General features: G+C 45.1%; 2 pseudogenes; one reads left to right on the top strand and one right to left on the bottom strand.

The window, feature by feature from the left end:
* Nucleotides 1-764: 764 nt before the first annotated feature.
* LOC141583867 (C2 domain-containing protein 2 pseudogene) lies at nt 765-8,324 on the bottom strand (annotated as a pseudogene).
* Nucleotides 8,325-8,571: 247 nt separating this feature from the next.
* On the top strand, nt 8,572-12,051 carry LOC141583866 (ras-related protein Rap-1A-like; annotated as a pseudogene).
* Nucleotides 12,052-16,069: the final 4,018 nt, after the last annotated feature.

Here is a 16,069-nt window from a genome sequence, read left to right as displayed (position 1 = left end):
ACAGTTTCAATAATTATTATGGTCAATTTTATTTTATCAAGATCATGCTCTTTCTACTTTCCCCAAATCATTTTAAGGCAGTAATCATACATCTTATCATTGTATCTATATCTTAAACTAAATCACTAAAGGAACCATTTCAAAGTATAGATACAGGGTAAGTATCACCGTAAATAGATAAATATAGGTCCATTCCCTCTCTGGGTTGTCCGTCTCCTGGCACTTCAAAGTGTTCGCAAATCTCCACTCCTGCTATGACATTCTTCAAGAGTTTGTATAAAGTTTATTTTCCAGGTGCCCCCACCATTCTGCTGCAAGTACTAATCACTTGGTCTTCTGCTGAGCAGCCCTATCCTCAGGCTACCCCAGGGCCCCAACTTAACCCACCTCATTAACATACATCCAGTGAATCCAAAGGGGCTCATTATGAATAACAAAAGACTGGCTGGGAGCCATGGCTGCCATCCCAGCACTTTGGGAGGTCAAAGAAGGAGGATAAAACCAGGAGTTTCAAACAAGCCTGGACTCTACAGTGAGACACAAGACACCATTTCTACAAAAAGAATAATTTAAAAAATTAACTGGGCCTGGTGACGTGTGTCTGCAGTCCTAGATATTTGGAAGGCTGAGGCTGGAGGATCTCTTGAGCCCAGGACTTCCAGGTTACAGAGAATCATGATTTTACCATTGTACTACAGGGTGACAGAGGAACATCCTGTGCCCCCCACCAAAAAAAAAAAAATGTTAAAACCCAGCATTTGCCCTCATGCTCCACTCAGTGCATGATGGGTTACTGCTGCAGCTCTCACCCCATCATGACCAATCCTCCGGTCCGTATCGCTGTCCCCTTCACCAAAGCGGACCCTGGAAGATCAATCAGAGAACAAGATACAATTGCCCTCTGAGACCTGTCACTTCCCTTACGCTGACTGTATAAAGAAAGAAAACTCCCTGCAGGGTGTAAGAGTGAATTGTTCTGAGGTCATCGTATTGGTGAACAAGAAGTGGGAACCACAGATATACATATATATGCGCATATATATGTATATGTACACACACGTTTATATGTATATTTATGGTTCACTCTTTACTCTGACATCTTACACGAAAAAGTTCCTTTGTATGTTGTATGAGAATCACAGATTTGGACTTCTCATAAGGAGGTTCTCACTGGTTTTGCCCTAATTACATCAAAATATATCTGAGGTGTTCTGCATAATCAGCATATCTACCATTAAACAGTCAACAGAAGTACGAGAAACACAAACCATTCTTGGAATATCTTGAGTTCTGTGCCACATCAAATTCTATATTTTAAAAAATGTTTTCCAGGCTGAGCTCCAGGGCTCAAGACTGTAATCCCAGCAGTGTGGGAGGTCCAGGCAGGAAGATTGCTTGAAGTCTGGAGATTGAGGCTGCGGTGAGCTATGATCTTGCCACTGCACTCCAGCCTGGGTCACAGAGTGAGACTCAGTCTCAAAGAAAAAAAAAAAAAAAAGTTTTCCAGAAGATATGTCTTTATTGGTGTTTATCTTTTTTTTTGTTTCCACGTGCACATTTATTTATTTCAAAGATTGTTTGTGTTCCAGCCTCATCTTCTCCAAAGGAACCCACCCAGCCTGTGCACAGGTGAGGTGCGGAGCTGTCTTCGGTGTCTAAAGTGCTACTGAGGAATATAATCATTGGCATGAAAGTTCATCACTGCACTCCAGTGTCAGGCCAAACCTTTCTGCAGACCTGGAAAACTTGCCATTTCCTTCTTTTTTTCCACCATCCACCAATTTGTACTTGGAAGTTTCCAGATTAAGAGTCGTGAGACTATTACCCAGCAAACACTCACCTTTGGTGGCCACCAATGTAAATTGATCTTTCTCTCTCTGCCCAAAGAAACTTTGCAACTCTCATCTATAGATGTGGCAAGCAAAACCCAAGAAAAATTCTAAATGGGCACCAATTTGTCATTGAGTGGCAGTTGGTAGCGTAGCTGTCATAAGGGATCAGGGCTGGTTTTGAACTCAGACTTGAAACTTGGTTAAAATAAAATGCTCTGTCAAAACTCTCACAGAAGATTTTCACCTGGAACAAGGAGATGGCTGATTTTGTTATGGCTACAATAACGCATATGTGTGTGCAGACACACACACCACACACAGATACTTAAAGCTCCATTTCATTCCTCCACAAAGAACAGAGACACCTCCTTAAACAAAGCAAACTGGGAAGGCTTGCTAGCACATTAAAACCAACATGAGCACCCAGGTCCAGGGATACAGACGCAATTAATCTTAGTGTTCACAAGGAATCACTTTTAAAACCCCACTCGACAAAACTTTCATACAAACACTAAAAACAAAAGCCCCCAAGATACAGAAGCTTGTAGAAGAGGTGAGGTGATAAAGGTGATTTACACGTCAGCATTTTTAGTATTTGTTGGATCATCTTAAGTGATCTTTAACCTTCACAACATTTTCTGTATCATAAATACCCTACACTGTGGAAAAACAAACCTGTATAAAATAGCTTGAAAGGCCGGGCGCGGTGGCTCAAGCCTGTAATCCCAGCACTTTGGGAGGCCGAGGCGAGTAGATCACTAGGTCGAGAGATCGAGACCATCCTGGTAAACATGGTGAAACCCCATCTCTACCAAAAATACAAAAAATTAGCTGGGCATGGTGACACGTGCCTGTAATCCCAGCTACTCAGGAGGCTGAGGCAGTAGAATTGCCTGAATCTAGGAGGTAGAGGTTTCGGTGAGCCGAGATCGCGCCATTGCACTCTAGCCTGGGTAACAAGAGCAAAACTACATCTCAAAAAAAAAAAAAAAAAAAAAAAAAAGCTCGAAAAAGAAACATTCACGATATCAACAGAGCCCAGTTCCTCGAGGTGCTTCCCTGAAGCTAGCCTAGGTGATTTTTTGGTCATTGCTTCATCAACTCCCTACTACATTGGTGGTTCCTGTGACTTCAGAGAAGGCCACTGGATGGAGACAATGTGAGCATGGAGACCACCTGAGCGTGTCTGTGGGAAGCAGAGCCCCAGACCTAGGTATTCAACAGTAAGCAGCGCTCATGGGATTCATGTGGAAATAGGATGGTTAAAAACTGTTTCGCGGGGGAGCAAGAAGGCTTAATCTAATATTCTGGGCCTGGCGTAGTGGCTCATGCCTATAATTCCAGCACTTTTGGAGGCTGAAGTGGGTAGATCACCTGAGGTCAGGAGTTCAAGACCAGCCTAACCAACTTGGTGACATTCCATCTCTACTAAATACAAATAAATTAGCCAGGTGTGGTGGTGCAGGCCTGTAAACCCAGCTACTTGGGAGGCTGAGGCAGGAGAATCGCTTAAACCTGGAAGGTTGCAGTAAGCCACCACTGCACTGAAGCCTGGGCAACAGAGTGAAACCCCGTCTCTAAAATTTTTTTTTTTTTTAAAGCTTCTGATATCCTCACAATTGAGTAGAGTGTACCTGAATTCCAGAATAAAACAAAAGAACAATTAAAAACTTCTCATCAGTGTCTGAAATTCTGACACATAATCATAATATCCTCTTGGAATTCTTCTGTGTCTCAGGCTCTTTTTACCACATGGCCAAGAGCAGTAAAACCTCAAGTAAAACATTCAAGTGAACATCTGCCCCAAAAGACTAGCTGCGGTGCCTGACTCTGGGGACAGAAACTGGGTAGTATGCATATATTTTGCAACTCCAAGTGCTTTTTTTAAAAAACAATGATTAGCCGGGCACGGTGGCTCACGCCTGTAATTCCAGCATTTTGGGAGGCCGAGGCGGGTAGATCACAAGGTCAAGAGATCGAGACCATCCTGGTCAACATGGTGAAACGCCGTCTCTACTAAAAATACAAAAAATTAGCTGGGCATGGTGGCACGTGCCTGTAATCCCAGCTACTCAGGAGGCTGAGGCAGGAGAATTGCCTGAACCCAGGAGGCGGGGGTTGCCATGAGCCGAGATCGCGCCATTGCACTCCAGCCTGGGTAACAAGAGCGAAACTCTGTCTCAAAAATAAAATAAAATAAAAAATAAAAACAATGAGTAAAATGGGAATATAATTTTTAAAAACATAGCAGGTTGTAAAAGTCAGTTTAAAGTCATTCCATAATTCCTGGAACACTTAAGAAGTATGTAATGTGCATCTTAAAGTGAAATTCCTAAGGTAGTGTTTTAATCTCTCCCCCTAAAAAACAAGGAAAAAATCCTGTAATTTTGGCCTTTATATAGGTTTCTACTCACCAGCGGCTCTATGACCTCTGAAATATTTAATATTTAAGGATTAAAGAATGCCTGTGGAAGGAAGCTCGCCCATCTCCATCTCCAGGCCTGAAGCCAAGTGTTCATAACAGCCTTTTACATCTCTTTGGAGAAAAGTGAATCACATTAAACTGTCAAAAACACTTCATGCCAGTGATGACTGCTCGTTCACCAGCATGTCTACTGGAACTGGCACATTCGGAAGGAGCAGACCAAAGTGAAAATTGTGAATCAATTAAAGTAGAAAGGCAGCTGATGAGGAAAGAGACTGGAATGATACTTAGGGATATTAAAACAGTGTGCCCGGTTCATCACGTTTTCCACTAAAACAAACCCAAACAAGGGCACCCCAAACTGTGTCCAAGAATGCTGTTGACAGTGAAATTCTGTAGTGCTCATAAAAGGAAAGTCCTGCAAGTTTGGCCTATTTCAACTTCCATTCCTAAGACTGACACCTGAGACACAAGACGATTTTCTCTACTGCCCTAAAAGGACTTTGTTTTGGCTACTGGCAGCATTTGGCAAAATCCATGTTTCTGTTTGGTTACCATGTTCTACCAGCAGTCACGTACGGCTCCCGACTTCATTCAACAAACCTGCTGTACTCATTTAGCAAGTATAACAGGGAGGAAAAAAAACAAAAACAAAAACCTGGCTGTCAACTGCTCCACTAGTATTATAAGAGCTTTTAACACGATAGAGAAAAATGTAAAAACCATGTGAGAATATATATATCTTCCACTTGCAAGTAGGCTTAAAAGAAACTTAGAAAAGTGTCCAGCATACTATGCATAGGATATAGAGTTCAAGTTCTATGGCTAATACCGCAGGCAGATGTCTTTCTACATTTGCAACTGCATTCGCATTCCCATCGTAATTTCTCTATTTATAAAAATCCTGCCTATGTTCCACTTCCCTGTACTCAGGGCCAGCTGCGTATTTTAGTCCAAGCAGCAGACGAGGAGAGGTGACCCACGCATTCCATTCACAGTGACGGCACAGCAGGGCACCTCCTCTTTGTGACATGATGCAGGCATGGGCCCAAAAGAACACTTGTTAGTGTGTAGAATAGGTAAACTGAGTCCCTCAAACCTGCCCTCCACAATCCACTAGAGTATATTATTTCTCTTATAATGTTAATCTCCTTCTAATATTTAGCCCTGACTCTTAGCTTTGAGCACGGCCCAAGCTCTGGAGCTGTCAAGTCTCATTTGGCATCTGGTGGCAAGTTAGGCTTTTTCGCCCTCTTTGGGGAAAGCCTCCTGGCTGGAGACTCAGATTTTGTTTTCCCTTTAAAAGACTAGATGGTTGGAAGAAACCCAGCAAGACAAGCGGGGCATCTGGACATCCGGTGGAGACTCTCGCTGTGCCCTGGTGAGGGTGGTAAAACGGGTGCAGGTCTCCTGGCTTGGCGGTGGTGACCTCAGCCCCTACCTGCAAGGCTCCACGGTGTTCTTGTTTCTGTGCCTGGAGAGCAGCTTCTTGTTCAGGATCTTGGTGATGGTGACCCCTTTCCTCCGGGAACCCTCTGGCTGCTCCAGGAACACGAGGTCATTGTGTGACTGACTCATGCCCGGGTCTTTCTGTTGATGCCGCTGGCGGAAGAACAGCTTTGCACCTTTCCTTAGAATTCCTCCTTTATGCTTTTTGGCGGCACCCGGCTCCGGGACACTTACGGAGCTCTCTGACAGCTCATCGGGGTCCAGCAGGGCCGGGCTGCTCCAGGCCATGGCCTGGGGCTCCTTTTCTAAGTCCCAGGAGTCTAGCTCGTCCTCCAGGGGATTAGGGGCAGAGAATGCCTGGGCTGACTCGGCTTCCTCCTCTGGGGCAGAGGCTGCAGCCACCTCTGGATGAGACGGGGCATCCTCCTGGTGGGCACTGTTCATGGAGGCTGCATAGTCCTGCATCAGGGCAGCATCGTGGTCCTGGGCTAGTGAGGTCTTGGAGATCTCTGACATGATAATAGTGCTTTTCTTTCGTGGCGACTTGAGTTTCAGCTTTGAAGATTCGCTGAGTTGTCGAATGGCAACTTCAGCCACTGGATCTAAACCATGCAACACCAACAATTCTGTGTCTGAAGAAGAGAGTGTTTTGTTGACGGGCGCACTGCTGCAGGAGATGGCCTCGACAGAGATGTCCTTCTTGATCACCTTCACCTTGACGGAAGTCTTCACCGGAGGCTCAGAGCTCAGCGGGGACACCTCCCCATGTCGACTCTAGGCTTGGTCTTCACAGCGGTGACAGTAGTGACCACAGTCCCACAGGGCATCACCGTGCGATCCTTTTCTATTTTTGCAGCAGGAACAGAGGGAGGGATGGGCGAAGACTTCAATTCACCAGGTTCCACCTAAGTAAACTCTGCCGTGGTGGAACTCAGCACCGAGCAGCAGCAGGCAGACCCGCTGGTCAGCATGAAACTCTGTGGTCCAGAAGGCTGCTTCTTTTTGTTGTTGCTGTTGTTGTTGTTTGTTTGTTTGTTTGTTTGTTTGTTTTGAGACGGAGTTTTGCTCTTGTTACCCAGGCTGGAGTGCAATGGCGCGATCTCGGCTTGCCGCAACCTCCTGGGTTCAGGCAATTCTCCTGCCTCAGCCTCCTGAGTAGCTGGGATTACAGGCACGCGCCACCATGTCCAGCTAATTTTTTGTATTTTTAGTAGAGATGGGTTTTCGCTATGTTGACCAGAATGGTCTTGATCTCTTGACCGCATGATCCACCCGACTCGGCCTCCCAAAGTGCTGGGATTACAGGCGTGAGCCACCGCGCCCTGCCTGAAGGGCAGGATTAATAAATCCAAAAGGACTGTCGCAGTTGCCAGCAGACCTTCTGAGAATCGCCCAGCCTCTGAAATCTGCAGGAGTGACTCCTTTGACTTGGCATTCAACTTGAATGTGAGTTCCTCTTCCACGTGAGGTTCGTAGTGTTTTTGGTTAGGGTGATGGAGAACCTCTGAAGAGGATCGTTCAGCTGCACGGCGCACACTGTGTTAATGTGGCCTGAAGCGTCGGGCTCGCTGAGCAGGAAGGCGCGGATACTCCTCACCCGCAGCTTTAGCTCGTGAGCCCTCGGAGGTTTGGGAGGACAGGATTCCTGAGCAGTAGACGGAGCACACTCTAAGTTCTGAGCTTCCTGTACATTCGTGGGCTTGGTGATCAGAAGCACGGATGGAGAGGCAGAACCAACCAAATGCTTCAAGAGCTCCTTCGGAGTGTCCGACACTGTGCGCGTCTCGGCCACCTGGTCCTCCCCCAGTGCTTTGGGCTGGACAGTAATGGCCATTTCCGGCACACGTATGAAGGACCAGCTAATCTGGAGGAGCTCTCTCTTCTCTTTCAGGTGGAACTCCAGCTGAGCACACTGGAGACAGCCTCCACCGCCAGCTCCAGGGGCTACTGCCGTGGGTCCTCCTCGAAGGACAGGAAAGGCGGGCCCCCTTTCCTCTGGCTTCGTCGTTCAGGGCGGTCACCCAGGCCGCCTACCACTGGCTCCTGCAGCTGCCCAGCGTCAGGATCCAGGAGAGCAGCGCGACGGACCCAGCGCGCGGCCCCTCGCCAGGCTCCAGCGCCCCCCGCCGGGGCTAGGGTCGCGCCCTGGCCAGCGCTCACTGCGCCAGATACAGACCCACCTTGGCCAGGGCCGCGACGAAGAGGGACACCAGCGCGAGCCACTGCACCTCCTCGAACCACGAGGCCAGCCAGGCCGAGGCTTTGGCGCATCCCCGGCCCGCCTCTCCCCAACTTCCCCGACAGCGCCGGGCGCGGGCAGCTAGCTTAGGATACGCGCTGGCTGCGGCCCGGCGCGCGGGGCACGTGGAAGGGGAGCGGCTGGGCCGGAGCCCCGCGAGGAGCGCGCCACGGGACTTCGGGCTGGGCGGAAACGCGCGGCGGCCGGGGCTGGGCGCAAGCCCCCGCACACCTGCGGAACAGGGGCGCGAACGGACCCCGCGGCCGGCGCTCCCGACTCGGAGTCTGGGAAGTTCCGGGGCTGCGGCCGGGCGCCCTACCTCCTGTGCGCGCCGCCCTGGGAGTCTGGCCTGTGGCCCAGCGGTGGCCTGAGGAGGCATGGGCCGGGGGACAGGCCATTGGTGTTTATCTTTACACAAAACTTAAAGAGAAATTGAGGTTGATTTTTCTTGGTTTCATGTGACCATGAAAGAGTGCGGGGCGGGGGGATCAAGGAACCAGCCCCAGACGACTCAGGTAATCTGAGAGCAGGCCTGGGATCCACACACAGGTCACACACCCAGACGGAACCACAATGCCTGGCCTTCCTCTTTCCTCAATCCCTATTTAAATTAATCTGGAAGATTTATGAGAATAAAGAGTGGTGACAGGAAAGGAGAGAGTATTGGTAGAGGAAGGAAAGTCCATTAAGATTAGGGACAGTTGTAAGGGAGAAGAGAAAAAAGAGACAGAATCTGAGAGCCCTGAGATGCATTGAAAGGGGAGCAGCAGCTCAAAGAAAAGAGAAGGGATCATCAGTATTTAAACAGAACACATCCTGTGTGAGTACAAGCTAGTGATCCTTAGTTCAGGAGGCATTGGGAAGTCTGCTCTGACAGTTCAGTTTGTTCAGGGCATTTTTTAAAAAATATGACCCAATGATAGAAATTTACTAAAGAATGTAAGTTGGCCCTGTAGCCGCAGCTCCGGGTCTCGTTTCCACTGCCCTGTGTCCTGTTCGCCTAGACGCCTGGCTTGTGTGGCCCTGTGACCTGCAGGTATTGGAGATCTACAGCTACGACGCCAGGATCCCCTATAAGCCTAGAAATGGAACCATTGACATTTAGGGATATGGCCATAGAATTCTCTCTGGAGGAGTGGCAATGCCTGGACCCTGCACAGTGGAATTTATCTAGGAATGTGATGTTAGAGAACTACAGAAACCTGGCCTTCCTGGGCAGACAAGCAACCTCATCAAGCAGCTCCCTGACACCACAGCCAGGTAAATCCACAAAGATGGGGAAAAAACCAGCACAAAAAAGATGAAACCGTCATCAAAGACCAGAACACCTCTTCTCCTTCAAGGCATCACAACTCCTCAACAGCGCAGAACCACAACTTGACCGAGGAGTGCGACAAATTGACAGAAAAAGGCTTCAGAAGGTGGCTAGTGAGAAACATTTCTGAGCTAAAGGAACATGTTCTAACTCAAAGCAAAGCAACCAAAAACCTTGAAAAAAAGTTAGACAAAATGCTAATTGGAATAACCAGCATAGAGAAGAACAGAGACGACTTGATGGAGTTGAAAAACACAGCACAAGAACTACGTGAAGTAAACACAAGTTCTAATAGCCAGATCGATCAAGGGGAAGAAAGGATATCAGAGATTGAAGATCAACTCAATGAAATAAAAAGAGAAGGCAAGACAAGAGAAAAAAGAGTGAAAAGAAATGAACAAAGCCTCCAAGTAATATGGGATTATGTGAAAAGACCTAATCTACGCTCGATCGGTATACCTGAATATGACGGGGAGAATGAATCCAAGCTGGAAAACATGTTCCAGGATATTATCCAGGAGAACTTCCCAAGTCTAGCAAGGCAGTCCAAATTTCAAATTCAAGAAATACAGAGAACTCCCCAAAGATTTTCCTCAAGAAGAGCAACCCCAAGGCACATGATCGTCAGATTCACCGGGGTTGAAATGAAGGAAAAAATGCTAAGGGCAGCCAGAGAGAAAGGCCAGGTCACCCACAGAGGGAAGCCCATCAGACTCACAGCAGATCTCTCTGCAGAAACCCTACAAGCCAGAAGAGAGTGGAGGCCAATATTCAACATCCTAAAAGAAAAGAACTTTCAACCCAGAATCTCATATCCAGCCAAACTAAGCTTTGTAAGTGAAGGAGAAATAAAATCCTTTATCGACAAGGAATTATTGAGAGATTTTGTCACCACCAGACCTGCCCTACGAGAGCTCCTGAGAGAAACACTAAGCATGGAAAGGAACAAGTACCAGTCACTGCAAAAGCAAACCAGTTGGCAAAGACCAAAAATGCAATGAAGAGAATGAGGCAACTAATGGGAAAGAAAACCAATCAGTAACAAAATGGCAGCATCAAATCACATATAGCAATATTAACATTGAAAGTAAATGGCCTAAATGCTCCAATCAAAAGACACAGACTGGCAAACTGGATAAAAGTCAGAACCCATCGGTGTGCTGTATTCAGGAAACCCATCTCACATACAAAGACACACATAGACTCAAAATAAAGGGATAGAAGAAGATTTACGAAGCAAATGGAGAACAAAAAAAAAGCAGGGGTTGTAATCCTAGTCTCTGATAAAATGGACTTCAACAAAGATCAAAAGAAACAAAGAAGGACACTACATTATGGTCAAAGAATCAATCCAACAGGAAGAGTTAAGTACCCTAAATACATACGTCCCCAGCACAGGAGCACCCAGATACATGAAGCAAGTTCTTAATGACCTAAAACAAGATTTAGACTCCCACACAATAATAGTGGGAGACTTCAACACTCCACTGTCAATATTCGATAAATGAGCAGAAAATTAGCAAGGATATCCAGGATTTGAATGCAGAGCTGGACCAAGTGGACCTAATACACATATATAGAACACTCCACCCCAAATCCACACAATATACATTTTTCTCAGCACCAAATTGCACATACTCTAAAATTGACCATATCATTGGAAGCAAATCACCCCTCAGCAAACGCAAAAGAACAGAAATCATAACAAACAGTCTATCAGACCACAGCGCAGTCAGAATAGGACTCAGGATCAAGAAACACACACAAACCCGCATAACCACTTGGAAACTGAATAACCTGTTTCTGAGTGTCAACTGGAAACTGTCTGAAAAAAAATAAAAAAGAAAAAGAAATACTAGACTGCCATAGAATCAACCCAAACGCCCATAAATAATAGATTGGACAAAGAAAATGTGGTACATGTACACCATGGAATACTACGCAGCCATAAAAATCAAGTTTGTGTCCTTTGTAGGGACTTGGATGAATCTGGAAACCATCATTCTCAGCGAACTAATATAAGAACAGAAAGCCAAACACCGTATGTTCTCATTCATAGGTAGGTGTTGAACAACGAGAACATGTGGACTCAGGGAGAGGAGCATCACACACTGGGGGCAGTTGAGGGGGGTAGGGAGAGACAGCAGGGGATGGGAAGGGAGAGGAGGATGGTGAGGGATAACATGGGGAGAAATACCAGATATAGTGTGCACCTAAAGTAAATAAATTAATTTTAAAAAATAGCCGGAAGAAAGAAAAAGAAAGCAAGTTGAAGTGGATTAACAACAGTGTATGCTAGAAATCCTGGATACTGCAGGGACAGAGCAATTTACAGCGATTAGGAATTTGTATATGAAGAATGGACAAGGTTTAACGCTAGTATATTCTATTATAGCTCAATCCACATTTAATGACTTACAGGACCTGAGGGAACAGATTTTATGGGTTAAGGGCACAGAAGACGTTCCAATGATTTTGGTTGACAATAAATGTGACCCGGAAGATGAGTGAGTAGTTGGCAAAGAACAGGGCCGGAATTAGGCAAGACAGTGGTGTAACTGTGCCTTTGTAGAAACTTCTGCAAAGTGAAAGATCAATGCTAATGAGATGTTTCATGACCTGGTCAGACAGATAAATAGAACACCACCAGTGGAAAAGAAGAATCCTAAAAAGAAATTAGGTCTGCTACTCTAAGCCTGTAGTCAACAGCAGCTCTGAGCCAGATTACAGGAATGAAGAACTGTTGCCTGATTCGAAAGTGCCAGCATTTCAGACTTCAAAAAATAAATCTGAAGAGGCTTCTCGCACTGTATACATTATGTGAAGAATTTAGATCTTATATTAGTTTGCACAAGTTCCCTGGAGAAAAAAAATTGCTGTGTATGTATATCTCTTGGAAAATAAGACAATAGTGTTTCTCCTTTGCAATAGCAGTTATAACAGGTGCAAAAATATACTTGACTCTCTTATGATTATACAAAAGAGCATGGATACATTTCAAATGTAAGATATTGGTACTATGATCAAATGATTTTGTATTGACCTTTTGATCATGATTCCTCCCTATCAAGCCCTAAACAGTTGAACCGTTCTATTTCATATGTGTAATATTATGAAATGCCCCCCAACCTCATTGCAGCAGATAATGTTCTTGAGTCATTGACTTCATTTTATATTTTTAAAAATATGGAATATCATTTATCATTATATTCTAATTAAAATCCTTGTGCAGCCAGGCGCGGTGGCTCACGCCTGTAATCCCAGCACTTTGGGAGGCTGAGGCGGGTGGATCATGAGGTCAAGAGATCGAGACCATCCTGGTCAACGTGGTGAAACCCCTTCTTTACTAATAATACAAAAAACTAGCTGGGAATGGTAGTGCATGCCTGTAATCTCAGCTACTCAGGAGGCTGAGGCAGGAGAATTGCCTGAACCCAGGAGGCGGAGGTTGCGGTGAGCTGAGATCGCGCCATTGCACTCCAGCCTGGGTAACAAGAGCGAAATTCCGTCTCAAAAAAAAAGAACCAGCTATATGTAATTTATGCTAACCACACATGTATAGATACAAAAATATCTCTGGATGAGGGAACTGTGAATGATTTAATTTTATTCATGACTAATTTATATATTTTAAAGTGTTTGCCTAACGGTCATGTAACAAAAAAAATTTGTAGTATTTGTTTGGTGCAAAAGTAATCACGGTTCTTTTCATTAAATTAATGGCAGAAACTTCCATTACCTTTGCACTCACCTAATAATATTAACAAATATTTGTGTGTTTAGGAAACACTTTCCTTGCATTCTTAGTTAAAGGTTGTTATAGCTCGTGTTATACATGAAACCAGTATTCAAGGATGTAGGTTTTTCAGTGTTGCTGAGCTGGTACATAAAATCTGTTGGGATTAAATATAAAATCTATTGGCATTAAACAAAAGCCACACGTACAAGTCTCTGCAAGACAAGCTCTTCTCTACTTTAGAATTTTTTGGGGCCAGGTGTGGTGGCTCATGCCTGCAATCCCAGCACTTTGGGAGGCCAAAATGGGTGGATTGCCTGAGATCACGAATTCAAGACCAGCCCAGACAACATGGTGAAACCAGGTTAGTATTAAAAATACAAAAATTCGGCCGGGTGTGGTGGCGCACGCCTGTAGTCCCAGCTACTCGGGAGGCTGAGGCAGGAGAATAGCTTGTAAACACAGCACTTTGGGAGGACAAGGCGGATGGATCACGAGGTCAAGAGATCGAGACCATTCTGGTCAATATGGTGAAACCCCATCTCTACTAAAAATACAAAAATTAGCTGGGCATGGTGGCGCATGCCTGTAGTCCCACCTACTCGGGAGGCTGAGGCAGGAGAATAGCTTGAACCAGGAGGCAGAGGTTGCAGTGAGCGGAGATCGTGCTATTGCACTCCAGCCTGGGTAACAAGAGCGAAACTCCGTCTCAAAAAAAAGAGATATTTGTAATTTAAATAAATGTTGTAAATAATAATTGAAACTTTAAATCCAGATTTTAAAAAATTGTCGTTTTGGGCTGGGCACAGTGGCTCGTCTGTAATCCCAGCACTTTGGTCAGGCAGGCAGAACACTTGAGGTCAGGAGTTTGAGACCACACTGGCCAACATGGTGAAACTCCATCTCTACTAAGAACACAAAAATGAGCCAGGTGTAGTGGTGAGTACCTGTAATCCCAGGTACACGGGAGACTGAGGCCAGATAATCCTTTGAACCCGAGAAGTGGAGGCTGCAATGATCCAAGATTGCACCATTAAACTCCAACCTGGGTGACAGAGTGGAATGGAGACAGAGACATTTAAAAAAGAGAGAGAGAGAGAGAGAGAAGGAAAGAAAGAAGGAAGGAAGAAGGAAGGAAGGACGACCAAGGTTACACAAGAAGTACAGATGTCTTTCCTTACTCATGACATGATTACCTATCTAGAAAATCCAATGGAATCTACATAGGAGCTCCTAGAAATGCGTTTAACAAGCTTATAGGAAATAACACACAAAAATCATTTTCTATATACTAGTAGTAAACAATTAGAATTGAAATAATCGACATAAAAATATCAAATACTTGCCAGGCGCGGTGGCTCAACCCTGTAATCCCAGCACTTTGGGAGGCTCAGGCAGGTGGATCACAAGGTCAAGAGATCAAGACTATCCTGGTGAACAGGGTGACACCCCGTCTCTATTAAAAATATAAAAAATTAGCTGGGCATGGTAGTGCGTGCCTGTAATCCCAGCTACTCAGGAGGCTGAGGCAGGAGAATTGCCTGAACCCAGGACACGGAGGTTGCGGTGAGCCGAGATCGTGCCACTGCACTCCAGCCTGGGTAACAAGAGCGAAACTCTGTCTCAAAAAAAATAATAATAAAATTAAAAAAATAAAAAAAATCAAATACTTAAGGACAAATTTGACAAAAGATGTTAAACACATGTACACTAAAAGTTACAAATTTTAGACAATTAGATAAAAATTCATGGAATAGACTAGACTCACTCTCAGTTATGTCTACTAGCTGATACGTTAAGATGTTAATTTTCTCCATACTAATATAAAAAGATATAACACATAATCCCATCAAAATCACACCATCTTTTTTTTTAACACAAGTTTTTCCAAAAGTTACCTATTTTTCATCAATTGAAAGATATTAATCCCTGAATTAACCGAATAAACCTAAGGAGGAAAATATGGAACTAAGTTAATACAGATTCTGAGCCTAGAGATCAGTTCCCAAAGAGAAGTGAAGGACAGTAGCTGACTACACTAGAGAGTACTCTGTCCAGTGGAACAGAACAGATGTTCTACTGATTGTGTGTGTACAGTAAGTAAGTGTGTGTGTGGCAGAGGAGGATGTAAGAGTGCCATCTCTTTATTTTTTTTTTTTCAGACGGAGTTTCACTCGTTTCCCAGGCTGGATTGCAAATCATGGCACAATTCAGCTCACTGCAATCTCTGCCTTCTGGGTTCAAGCAATTCTCCTGCCTCAGCCCAATGAATAGCTGGGATCACAGGCATGTGCCACCATGCACGGCTAATGTGTTTGTATTTTTAGTAGAGATGGGGTTTTACCATTTTGGCCAGTCTGGTTTCAACCTCCTGATCTCAGGTGATCCGCCCACTTCACCCTCCCAAGTGCTAGGATTAAGGGCATGAGCTACCATTTCATTTTCTAGAAAACTAAGGTAGTCCTGACAAAGACATACTGAATAAAAAATAGGTACTTAGAAATATTGAGGTAGACAGATGAAAGGGAAAAGTGGCATTGGGCATTGAGGTTCATGCTGGTAATCCCAGTGCCTTAGGAGGCTAAGGCATGAGAAATGCTTGAGGTCACACGTTCAAGACCAGCCTGGGCAAAATAGAAATTAAAAAAAAAAATTAATTAGCCAGGCTCGGTGGCTAAAGCCTGTAATCCCAGCACTTTGGGAGGCTGAGGAGGGTGTATCACGAAGTCAAGAGATCGAGACCAACGTGGTCAACATGGTGAAACCCCATCTCTACTAAAAATACAAAAAATCAGCTGGGCATGGTGGCGCATGCCTGTAATCCCAGCTACTCAGGAGGCTGAAGCAGGAGAATTGCCTGAACCCAGGAGGCGGAGGTTGCGGTGAGCCGAGATCGTGCCATGGCACTCCAGCCTGGGTAACAAGAGCGAAACTCCAGCTCAAAAAAAAAAATTATTAAAAAAAAAAAGTTGGTCAGGTGCAGTGGCTTACACCTCTAATCCCAGCACTTTGGGAGGCTGAGGCAGGCATATCACAATGTCAGGAGTTTAAGACCAGCCTGATCAACATGGTG

This window comes from Saimiri boliviensis, chromosome 3, assembly GCF_048565385.1.
Source record: "Saimiri boliviensis isolate mSaiBol1 chromosome 3, mSaiBol1.pri, whole genome shotgun sequence".
Taxonomy (NCBI): Eukaryota; Metazoa; Chordata; class Mammalia; order Primates; family Cebidae; genus Saimiri; species Saimiri boliviensis.
Note: the sequence above shows the minus strand (reverse complement) of the source record. Positions and strands in the feature narration are given on the sequence as shown.